This window comes from Coregonus clupeaformis, unplaced genomic scaffold, assembly GCF_020615455.1.
Source record: "Coregonus clupeaformis isolate EN_2021a unplaced genomic scaffold, ASM2061545v1 scaf0648, whole genome shotgun sequence".
NCBI lineage: Eukaryota > Metazoa > Chordata > Actinopteri > Salmoniformes > Salmonidae > Coregonus > Coregonus clupeaformis.
Window position 1 is genome coordinate 207501 of NW_025534103.1, and position 10000 is coordinate 217500.

The following is a 10000-nucleotide window of genomic DNA, read 5'->3' on the forward strand; positions in this document are numbered from 1 at the left end:
GATTGTTGAGAAATCTCCACTTAATAGATTCTAAAGTGTAGGTTCATTCTAAAGTGTAGGTTCAACAGAGCAAAATGAAATGTCACCACACTTTATCAATCATATGTCATCAATGATGCTATTTAGGCCTTTGGGAAGTCATCAACAGCTGTTGTTTCCAGTTCAGCCCAGGATTCAGCTCAAACGAAGGCGAAACATACAAGCCTAGGGGTTTCAAGATTTGTTTAGAAATAGGATTACATTTAGAAATATGATTTAATCAAATCAAACTGTAATTAAAGTGCATTTAAAGTTTGATTTGATTTCTTCCTATTCTGTAACTTAGATTTTTTTGGTTGAAATGGAGACGTTAATCCAACACATCAATAAATGAATTAGTAGACAGACTGTAAATAAAGCCAGAGTCAGTCCAGATGGAGCAGAAGAAGCATCTCCTTCAAAATGTCGATATTTGGTTGCTTTGACAACCAAACACAATCCAATAACACTTTTGGAGTACAGTTAATAGCCTATTAACTTGTCGATTTATGTCTCCAACTCAACCAGAAGTTAAAGAATGGGATTAAGCCAGTGGCTCAGATGGAACTATCAAAGCAGTAGATACAGTGCCTTGGGAAAGTATTCAGACCCCCTTGACTTTTTCCACATTTTGTTACGTTACAGCCTTATTCTACAATTGATTAAATATGTTTTTTCCCTCAGCAATCTACACACAATACACCATAATTACAAAGCGAAAACAGGTTTTTAGAAATGTTTGCAAATGTTTTGGAAAAAACAAACAGAAATACCTTATTTACATAATTATTCAGACCCTTTGCTATGAGACTCGAAATTGAGCTCAGGTGCATCCTGTTTCCATTGATCATCCTTGAGATGTTTCTACAACTTGATTAGAGTCCACCTGCGGTAAATTCAATTGATCATTGATTGGACATGATTTGAAAAGGCACACTGTCACGATTCAGACAGACGACCAGAGGACCACAATTGCGTCACACCAGAAAGTTTATTAAACTTAAGGGAAAAGGGAAGTAGGGAGTGAATGAAGGCTCCAGGGGTAACAGGGATCCCGTCCAAGGCGCTGGGTCTGTGCCCCCCCCAGTGGCAGCGATGCGTCCTATGAAGCCGGTGGTGGGTGGTCCAGAAGTCCTGGGGGGAGACACAGACACAACAGGGCGGAATGAAACCAGGCAGCAGTACAGTTCAAGGGAAATCCAAAATACGTAGTAGCAAGGCAGAAGGCTGGTCAGAGTTACCGGGATTGAAGAGTAGTCAGGAGTCGTAATGGCAGAAGCAGGTCTGGATCTCCTGAGGCAGAAGAGTATCCAAAAAACAGGCAGGTCCGGGGTCACAAAACCAGGGTGAGCCAGAAGCGCGAGCAAACAGGTTCCGGGTGAGAGCTTTGCAGACGATCTGACACCGGAGAGCTGAAAGACAGGGCCTTAAATACTGGGAGAGGTTAGTGGGTAATGCAGCGCAGCTGGCAGAGTAATTAGAGCCGAGCAGAGCAGGGACAGGTGGAGCTAGTTAGGCTGAGTAGAGAGAGGGAGGTGAGCAGAGTGGAAGATAGTGGAAACAAATTAAGGTGGTAACCCGGTGGAGTGAGAGGGCTCATGACAGAACCCCCCCAAGGGACGGCCCCAGAAGTCCCAAGAGCAACACCACGCCGGGCGGGAGGAGGGGAGCCGGAGGAGGGCTAGAACTCCTCCGAACGGTCCGAGTGAACGTCCTCATCCTCGGAGGAAGCCGGAGGGCCGTGGGTCGGGGAGATGGGACAGGTCCCGAGACAGGATCAGGCACAGGACAGGAAGCCGAGCGGGCCGGACGGTTAGGGACCCCTCTGGGGCGGCCCCCTACGGATTGCAGGTTGATCAGGATGCCGTTGGTGGAAAGCGGTGATGAGAGTCCTATCCACAATCCGACTAGCTGGCACCCAGGTCCTTTCCTCAGGTCCATAGCCCTCCCAGTCAATGAGGTACTGGAGACCCCTACCCCTCCGTCTGGACCGAAGCAGGCGGCGGACGGTGTAAACCAGACCACCATCGACGAGCCGTGGAGGAGGAGGACCAGGCGCAGCAGGGACCAGCGGACTCTCATGGATGGGCTTAATCTTAGACACATGGAAAGTGGGGTGCACCCTCAGGGAATTAGGCAGTTGGAGCCGGACAGCAGTCGGGCTAATCACTCTTATGATAGGGAATGGGCCAATGAACCGAGGTGCCAGCTTCTGCGACTCCACCCTGAGTGGCAGGTTCTTCGATGACAACCACACCCTTTGACCAACATGGTAGGTGGGAGCAGGAATTCTCCGACGGTTGGCCCCGGTAGTGTAGCTGGCAACGGACCTGAGGAGTGTGGCTCGGGCTTGTGACCAGGTGCGGCGACATCGACGGGCAAAAGCAAGTGCAGATGGGCAAGTAACCTCCTCCTCCTGGCTGGCAAATAGAGGAGGCTGGTATCCATAAACACATTGGAAAGGGGACATACCGATGGCAGAGCAGGTCAGAGAATTGTGTGCGTACTCCACCCATGTCAATTGCTGCGACCAGGAGTGGGGGTTGCGTGAAGTCATGCATCGCAGCGCCTTCTCGAGCTCCTGATTAGCCCGCTCTGACTGCCCATTGGATTGGGGATGGAATCCGGAAGTCAGACTGACTGTGGCTCCCAGCAGGTGACAGAACTCCTTCCAAAAAGCGGAGGAGAATTGTGGACCACGGTCAGAAACAACATCCCTTGGCAGTCCGTGGATCCGGAAGACGTGTTCCAGGACCACCTGGGCGGTCTCCTTGGCGGTTGGGAGCTTGGGGAGGGGAATGAAGTGTGCCATCTTGCTGAAACGGTCAACGATGGTGAGAATGACGGTCATGCCACTTGAAGGGGGGCAGCCCCGTGACAAAGTCAAGGGCGATGTGAGACCAGGGACGTCTGGGCACAGGCAGGGGCTGCAGCAATCCGGCTGGGGGCTGGCAGGACGACTTGTGTTGGTTGCAGATGGGGCAGGCTTGGACGAATTCCCGACATCCTTCCTCAGAGAGGGCCACCAGAACCTCTGGGCGAGCAGGTTGTAAGTGCGGGTGGAGCCAGGGTGACAAGCTAGGCGGGAGTCATGTCCCCACTGAATGACCTGGGACCTCAGGTCTTCGGGGACAAAAAGGCGGTCAGCTGGGCAAGTGCTGGGACCTGGCTGGTTACGGAGAGCCTCCAGCACCTGTTCCTCAACAGCCCAGGTCAGAGCTGCAACGATGCAGGGACTTGGCAGAATCGACACAGGGTCCTTGGAGGGGGTGTCATCCTTCTGGAATTGACGGGAGAGGGCGTCTGGCTTGGTGTTGCGTGATCCAGGCCGGTATGACAGAGTGAAATTAAACCTGGTGAAGAACAGGGCCCAGCGGGACTGCCTGGAGTTCAACCGTTTGGCCGTGCGGATGTACTCCAAGTTCTTATGATCGGTCCAAACGAGAAATGGAATGGTGGACCCCTCCAGCCAGTGACGCCACTCCTCCAAGGCAAGCTTCACAGCCAGCAGCTCACGGTTCCCTATGTCGTAATTGCACTCAGAGGGGGACAACCGACGTGAGAAAAAGGCACAGGGATGGAGCTTCCTATCCTCCGCAGCCCACTGAGAAATCACAGCCCCAACTCCCACATCCGAGGCGTCCACCTCCACAATGAATTGCCGGTCCACATCAGGCATCTGGAGGATGGGAGCGGAGGTGAACCTCACCTTGAGGGTACTGAAGGCTTTGTCGGCTGCTGGGGTCCAGGTGAAGGGTTGCTTGGTGCTGGTTAGAGCAGTGAGAGGGGCAGCAACGGTACTGTAGTTCCGGATAAACTTCCTATAGAAGTTAGCAAACCCCAGAAACTGTTGCAGCTTCTTTCTGTTCTCCGGAACTGGCCATGAAGTGACTGCTGATACTTTGGCAGGATCCATTTGGATACTTCCTTCTGCCACTATGTACCCCAGGAAGGCCACTGTCTTGACGTGAAACTCACATTTCTCTGCCTTGGCGTGAGGGAATTCTCCAGAAGACGATGAAGGACTTGCTGGACATGGCGGGTGTGTTCAGACAGGTTTCTGGAGTAAATTAAGATGTCATCCAGGTAAACGAAGACAAACTTGTTTAACATGTCCCGCAGTACATCATTCACTAGAGCCTGGAACACAGCAGGAGCATTGGTGAGGCCAAAAGGCATAACCAGATACTCGTAGTGGCCTGTTGGTGTATTGAATGCGGTTTTCCATTCATCTCCCTCCCGGATCCGCACTAGGTGGTAAGCGTTTCTGAGATCCAACTTGGTAAAAACAGTGGCTCCCTGGAGCAACTCAAAAGCAGAGGTGAGCAGAGGCAGAGGGTAACGGTTCTTCACTGTGATGTCGTTGAGTCCCCTGTAGTCGATGCAGGGGCGAAGAGATCCGTCCTTCTTCCCCACAAAGAAGAAGCCAGCACCAGCAGGAGATGAAGATGAACGGATTAATCCTGCGGACAGAGAGCCATTGATGTAGTCCTCCATGGACTTTCTTTCAGGAGCAGACAACGAATAAAGACGACCCCTTGGAGGAGCTGTTCCAGGGAGGAGGTCGATGGCACAGTCGTATCGGTCGGTGAGGGGGCAGAGATGTGGCTCTTGCTTTGTTAAACACCTCTCTGAGACCATGGTAGCATTCTGGGACATTGGAGAGGTCAGGAGCGGAGTTAGTAGGTACTGGCCGAGGGGGTAGTGCGGCAGCAAGCAGGCAGGTTCGGTGGCAGTCCTCTCCCCACTCCCTGATCACCCCGGTCACCCAGTCGAGCTGAGGGTTGTGCCGGCGGAGCCATGGGTAACCCAGGATGAGGGGTTGGCCTGGAGAGGGGAGCAGGTGAAACTGGATAGTTTCTTGATGGTTTCCCGGACAGACCCATCGAGACCGGGGCCGTGACATGAGTGACCGATCCGAGTAAGTGTCCGTCCAGTGCCCGGGCAGGAATAGGAGGTGTCAAACGGAGGTTCTCCAGTCCCAGTTGGCGTGCCAGCTTGATGTCCATTATGTTGGCTTCGGCGCCAGAATCCACCAGAGCAGCCAGGGTGTGAGTTGAGTCAGAGAGGCGGAGGTGAACTTGCAGCAGGGGTTTGCGGTCGGAGGACTGGATGGTCATTGAACTCAACCGGACTCCCCCTACGCCCGGTGAGCTTCGGCCCTTTAAAGGGCAGGTTACCACACGATGTCCATCACCTCCACAATAGAGGCAGAGGTTTGAGGTGAAGCGGCGCTGGCGCTCTGCAGGAGTGAGGGAGGCTCGCCCAATCTCCATAGGCTCAGACTGATCAAGCTGACCTGGGTGAGTGGCAGTAGATGACAGGAGCCCAGTCGGATCTCTCCGAATGCCGGTAGTAGGTGGACCTTGGCGCCCCCTCTCACGACGACGGTTCTGTATCCTTCTGTCGATCCTGACAGTCAGTGCGATGGCTTCATCAAGAGTGGAAGGCAGTTCATGGGAGACCAACTCGTCCTTGATATAGTCAGCCAAACTATGGAAGAACGCGTCCACCAACGATGGTGTGTTCCAAGAACTTCGTCTAGCCAGGGTTCGGAAGTCGATGGAATGGTCTGCGACTGTACGTCTGCCTTGTCGAATACTGAACAGTTCACGAGACGCCTCTGCGGTGGGTGAATCCAGGTCAAACACCTTCAGCATCTCCTCAGCAAACAGGTCGAAGGTTGCACATGCGGGGGTTTGACGTTCGAACTCTGCTGTTCCCCAGAGTCGAGCTCGGCCCGTCAGGTGAGTGATGGCATACCCAACTTTAGCCCCCTCCGTGGCGAAGGTCCTTGGCTGCAAGGAGAACTGAAGTCGGCAGCTAGTCAGGAATGGCCGGACCTGGGTTGAATCGCCGTTGAACCGCTCGGGGTTTCCAATCTTGGGTTCGGAGCAGCGGCTGCAATGACCGGGGCAGGTAACTCGGGGGCTGGGCTGGTGGGCAGACTGGCTGGGGTAAGGTTGGTGAGGAGTTGAATGATCATGGCGAGTTGTTGTTGCTGCTGCTGGAACTGCTGCTCATGCTCATCGGTTTCCATGTCGGGGAAAGTGTGCGCTGAGTCCATAATGGTCAGATCGTACTGTCACGATTCAGACAGACGACCAGAGGACCACAATTGCGTCACACCAGAAAGTTTATTAAACTTAAGGGAAAAGGGAAGTAGGGAGTGAATGAAGGCTCCAGGGGTAACAGGGATCCCGTCCCAAGGCGCTGGGTCTGTGCCCCCCAGTGGCAGCGATGCGTCCTATGAAGCCGGTGGTGGGTGGTCCAGAAGTCCTGGGGGGAGACACAGACACAACAGGGCGGAATGAAACCAGGCAGCAGTACAGTTCAAGGGAAATCCAAAATACGTAGTAGCAAGGCAGAAGGCTGGTCAGAGTTACCGGGATTGAAGAGTAGTCAGGAGTCGTAATGGCAGAAGCAGGTCTGGATCTCCTGAGGCAGAAGAGTATCCCAAAAAACAGGCAGGTCCGGGGGTCACAAAACCAGGGTGAGCCAGAAGCGCGAGCAAACAGGTTCGGGTGAGAGCTTTGCAGACGATCTGACACCGGAGAGCTGAAAGACAGGGCCTTAAATACTGGGAGAGGTTAGTGGGTAATGCAGCGCAGCTGGCAGAGTAATTAGAGCCGAGCAGAGCAGGGACAGGTGGAGCTAGTTAGGCTGAGTAGAGAGAGGGAGGTGAGCAGAGTGGAAGATAGTGGAAACAAATTAAGGTGGTAACCCGGTGGAGTGAGAGGGCTCATGACACACACCTGTCTATATGAGGTCCCATAGTTTACAGTGCATGTCAGAGCAAAAACCAAGCCATTAAGTCAAAGGAATTGTCCGTAGAGCTCAGAGACAGGGTTGTGTCAAGGCACAGGTCTGGGGAAGGGTACCAAAAAATGTCTGCAGCATTGAAGGTCCCCAAGAACACAGTGGCCTCCATCATTCTTGAATGGAGGAAGTTTGGAACCACCAAGACTCTTCCTAGAGCTGGCCGCCCGGCCAAATTGAGCAATCGGGGGAGAAGGGCCTTGGTCAGGGAGGTGACCAAGAATCTGATGGTCACTCTGACAGAGCTCTAGAGTTCCTCTGTGGAGATGGGAGAACCTTCCAGAAGGACAACCATCTCTGCAGCACTCCACCAAATAGGCCTTTATGGTAGAATGGCCAGACGGAAGCCACTCCTCAGTAAAAGGCACATGACAGACCGATTGGAGTTTGCCAAAAGGCACCTAAAGGACTCTGACCATGAGAAACAAGATTATCTGGTCTGATGAAACCAAGATTGAACTCTTTGGCCTGAATGCCAAGCGTCGCATCTGGAGGAAACCTGGCACCATCCTTACGGTGAAGCCTGGTGGTGGCAGCATCATGCTGTGGGGTTGTTTTTCAGTGGCAGGGACTGGGAGATTAGTCAGGATCGAGGCAAAGATGAACGGAGCAAAGTACAGAGATCCTTGATGAAAACCTGCTCCAGAGCGCTCAGGACCTCAGACTGGGGCGAAGGTTCACCTTCCAACAGGGCAACGACCCTAAGCACACAGCCAAGACAACGCAGGAGTGGCTTCGGGACAAGTCGCTGAATGTCCTTGAGTGGCCCAGCCAGAGCCTGGAGAACCCGATCTAACATCTCTGGAGAGACCTGAAAATAGCTGTGCAGCAACGCTCCCCATCCAACCTGACAGAGCTTGAGAGGATCTGCAGAGAAGAATGGGAGAAACTCCCCAAATACAGGTGTGCCAAGCTTGTAGCGTCATACCCAAGAAGACTCGCTGCCAAAGGTGCTTCAACAAAGTACTGAGTACAAAGGGTCTGAATACTTATGTAAATGTGATATTTCCGTTTTTTTTATTTTTTATAAATTAGCAAGAATTTCTAAAAACCAGTTTTTGCTTTGTCATTATGGGGTACTGTGTGTAGATTGATGAGTGGAAAAAAACAATTGAATCAATTTTAGAATAAGGCTGTAACGTAACAAAATGTGGAAAAAGTCAAGGGGTCTGAATACTTTCCAAAGGCTCTGTACATCTCCTTTAAATGAAACCAAACACAAATAAATATTACTTTTTTAATACAGTAAATAGCATAAAATTAGGACTATCTTACTAACTAATGTAACATTCAACCTTTTAAAATAAGTAACTCATCCATGGCATCATTTGGAGGTTATTGTAACTACCTGAAGACATTTCTTCTTCTGTCATCTTATAAAGCGTGTTCAAGACAGCATGCACAGGTCATCGCAGGTCTGTGGAGATCTTCACCATTGCTGTAATAATCTGAGCAGAATCTAGAACGGCATTGATCACTTGCACCATGTACTTTTAATGTCATCTCAACTACAATCCATGTCATTTGGTTGCGCTATTATATGATGAGATAGAGGGTGAGATAGAGGTATATATAGAGATAGGGAGAGAGAGAGAGACAGAGAGAGAGGGAGAGAGAGAGAGAGAGGGAGATAGAGGTAGAGATAGAGAAAGAGGGAGAGAGAGAGAGAGAGAGACAGAGACAGAGAGAGAGAGAGAGAGAGAGAGAGAGAGAGAGAGAGAGAGAGAGAGAGAGAGAGAGAGAGAGACAGAGAGAGAGAGAGACAGAGAGAGAGAGAGAGACAGAGAGAGAGAGAGATAGAGAGAGAGAGAGAGAGAGAGAGACAGAGAGAGAGAGAGAGAGAGAGAGAGAGAGAGAGAGAGAGAGAGAGAGAGAGACAGAGAGACAGAGAGACAGAGAGAGAGAGAGAGAGAGAGAGAGAGAGAGAGAGAGAGAGAGAGAGAGAGAGAGAGAGAGAGAGAGAGAGAGAGAGAGAGAGAGAGAGAGAGAGAGAGAGAGAGAGACAGAGAGAGAGAGAGAGAGAGAGAGAGGCGAGAGAGAGAGAGAGAGAGAGAGAGAGAGAGAGAGAGAGAGAGAGAGGGAGGTAGTTCTAAATGTAGTTCTAGAACTCCTTAAGACCGTTGCTTACCGTCTCGTCTTCTATATCTGACCTTAACAAGTCTTCCTTCCTCTCACAAGCAGATTGTACAGATGTTTTAAAAATAACATCTGTTACCTTAACAACCCAGCGTTTATGAGAGTACTCAGCACTGCAAAACACAGAGATACAACTCACTACATTATTACAATTACACACACACACACACACACACACACACACACACACACACACACACACACACACACACTCACACACACACACACACACACACAGTCCCTAACCCCTAACCCTAAACCTAATCTTAACCATAAACCCCTAAACCTAACTCCTAACCCCAAACCTAACTCTAACCCCAAACCTAACCTTAAACCTAACCTTACCCTCAACCCTAACCTTAATCCCAAACCCTAAACCTTAAGACTAAAACAGCATATTAACTAAATCAGGACATGAAAAAAGTCCAGACTTCAAAAAAGTTATTGTTTTCCTACCTTGTCAGGACATTCTGGTGACTTGTCAGGACTCCTGAGTGGCGCAGTGGTCTAAGGCACTGCATCGCAGTGCTAACTGTGCCACTAGAGATCCTGGTTCGAATCCAGGCTCTGTCGCAGCCGGCCGCGACCGGGAGACTCATGGGTGGCGCACAATTGGCCCAGGGTAGGGGAGGGAATGGCCGGCAGGGAGGTTAGCTCATTTGGTAGAGCATGGTATTTGCAACGCCAGGGTTGTGGGTTCGATTCCCACGGGGGGCCAGTATGAAAAAAAAGAATAATGTATGCACTAACTGTAAGTCGCTCTGGATAAGAGCGTCTGCTAAATGACGTAAATGTAAAACTCTTCCTTGACCGTCTGTCTGCCTGAACTCTTCCTTGACCGTCTGTCTGAACTCTTCCTTGACCGTCTGCCTGAACTCTTCCTTGACTGTCTGCCTGAACTCTTCCTTCACCGTCTGTCTGAACTCTTCCTTCACCGTCTGTCTGAACTCTTCCTTCACCGTCTGCCTGAACTCTTCCTTCACCGTCTGCCTGAACTCTTCCTTCACCGTCTGTCTGAACCCTTCCT

The 10000-nt window shown here is 51.0% G+C and overlaps 1 protein-coding gene across 8 annotated transcripts in view; it reads left to right on the forward strand.

Annotated features, from left to right (window-relative positions):
- Positions 1 to 10000, forward strand: part of lmo3 (LIM domain only 3) — a 98216-nt gene that overhangs the window by 67910 nt on the left and 20306 nt on the right. The gene's annotated exons all lie outside the window — the stretch shown is intronic.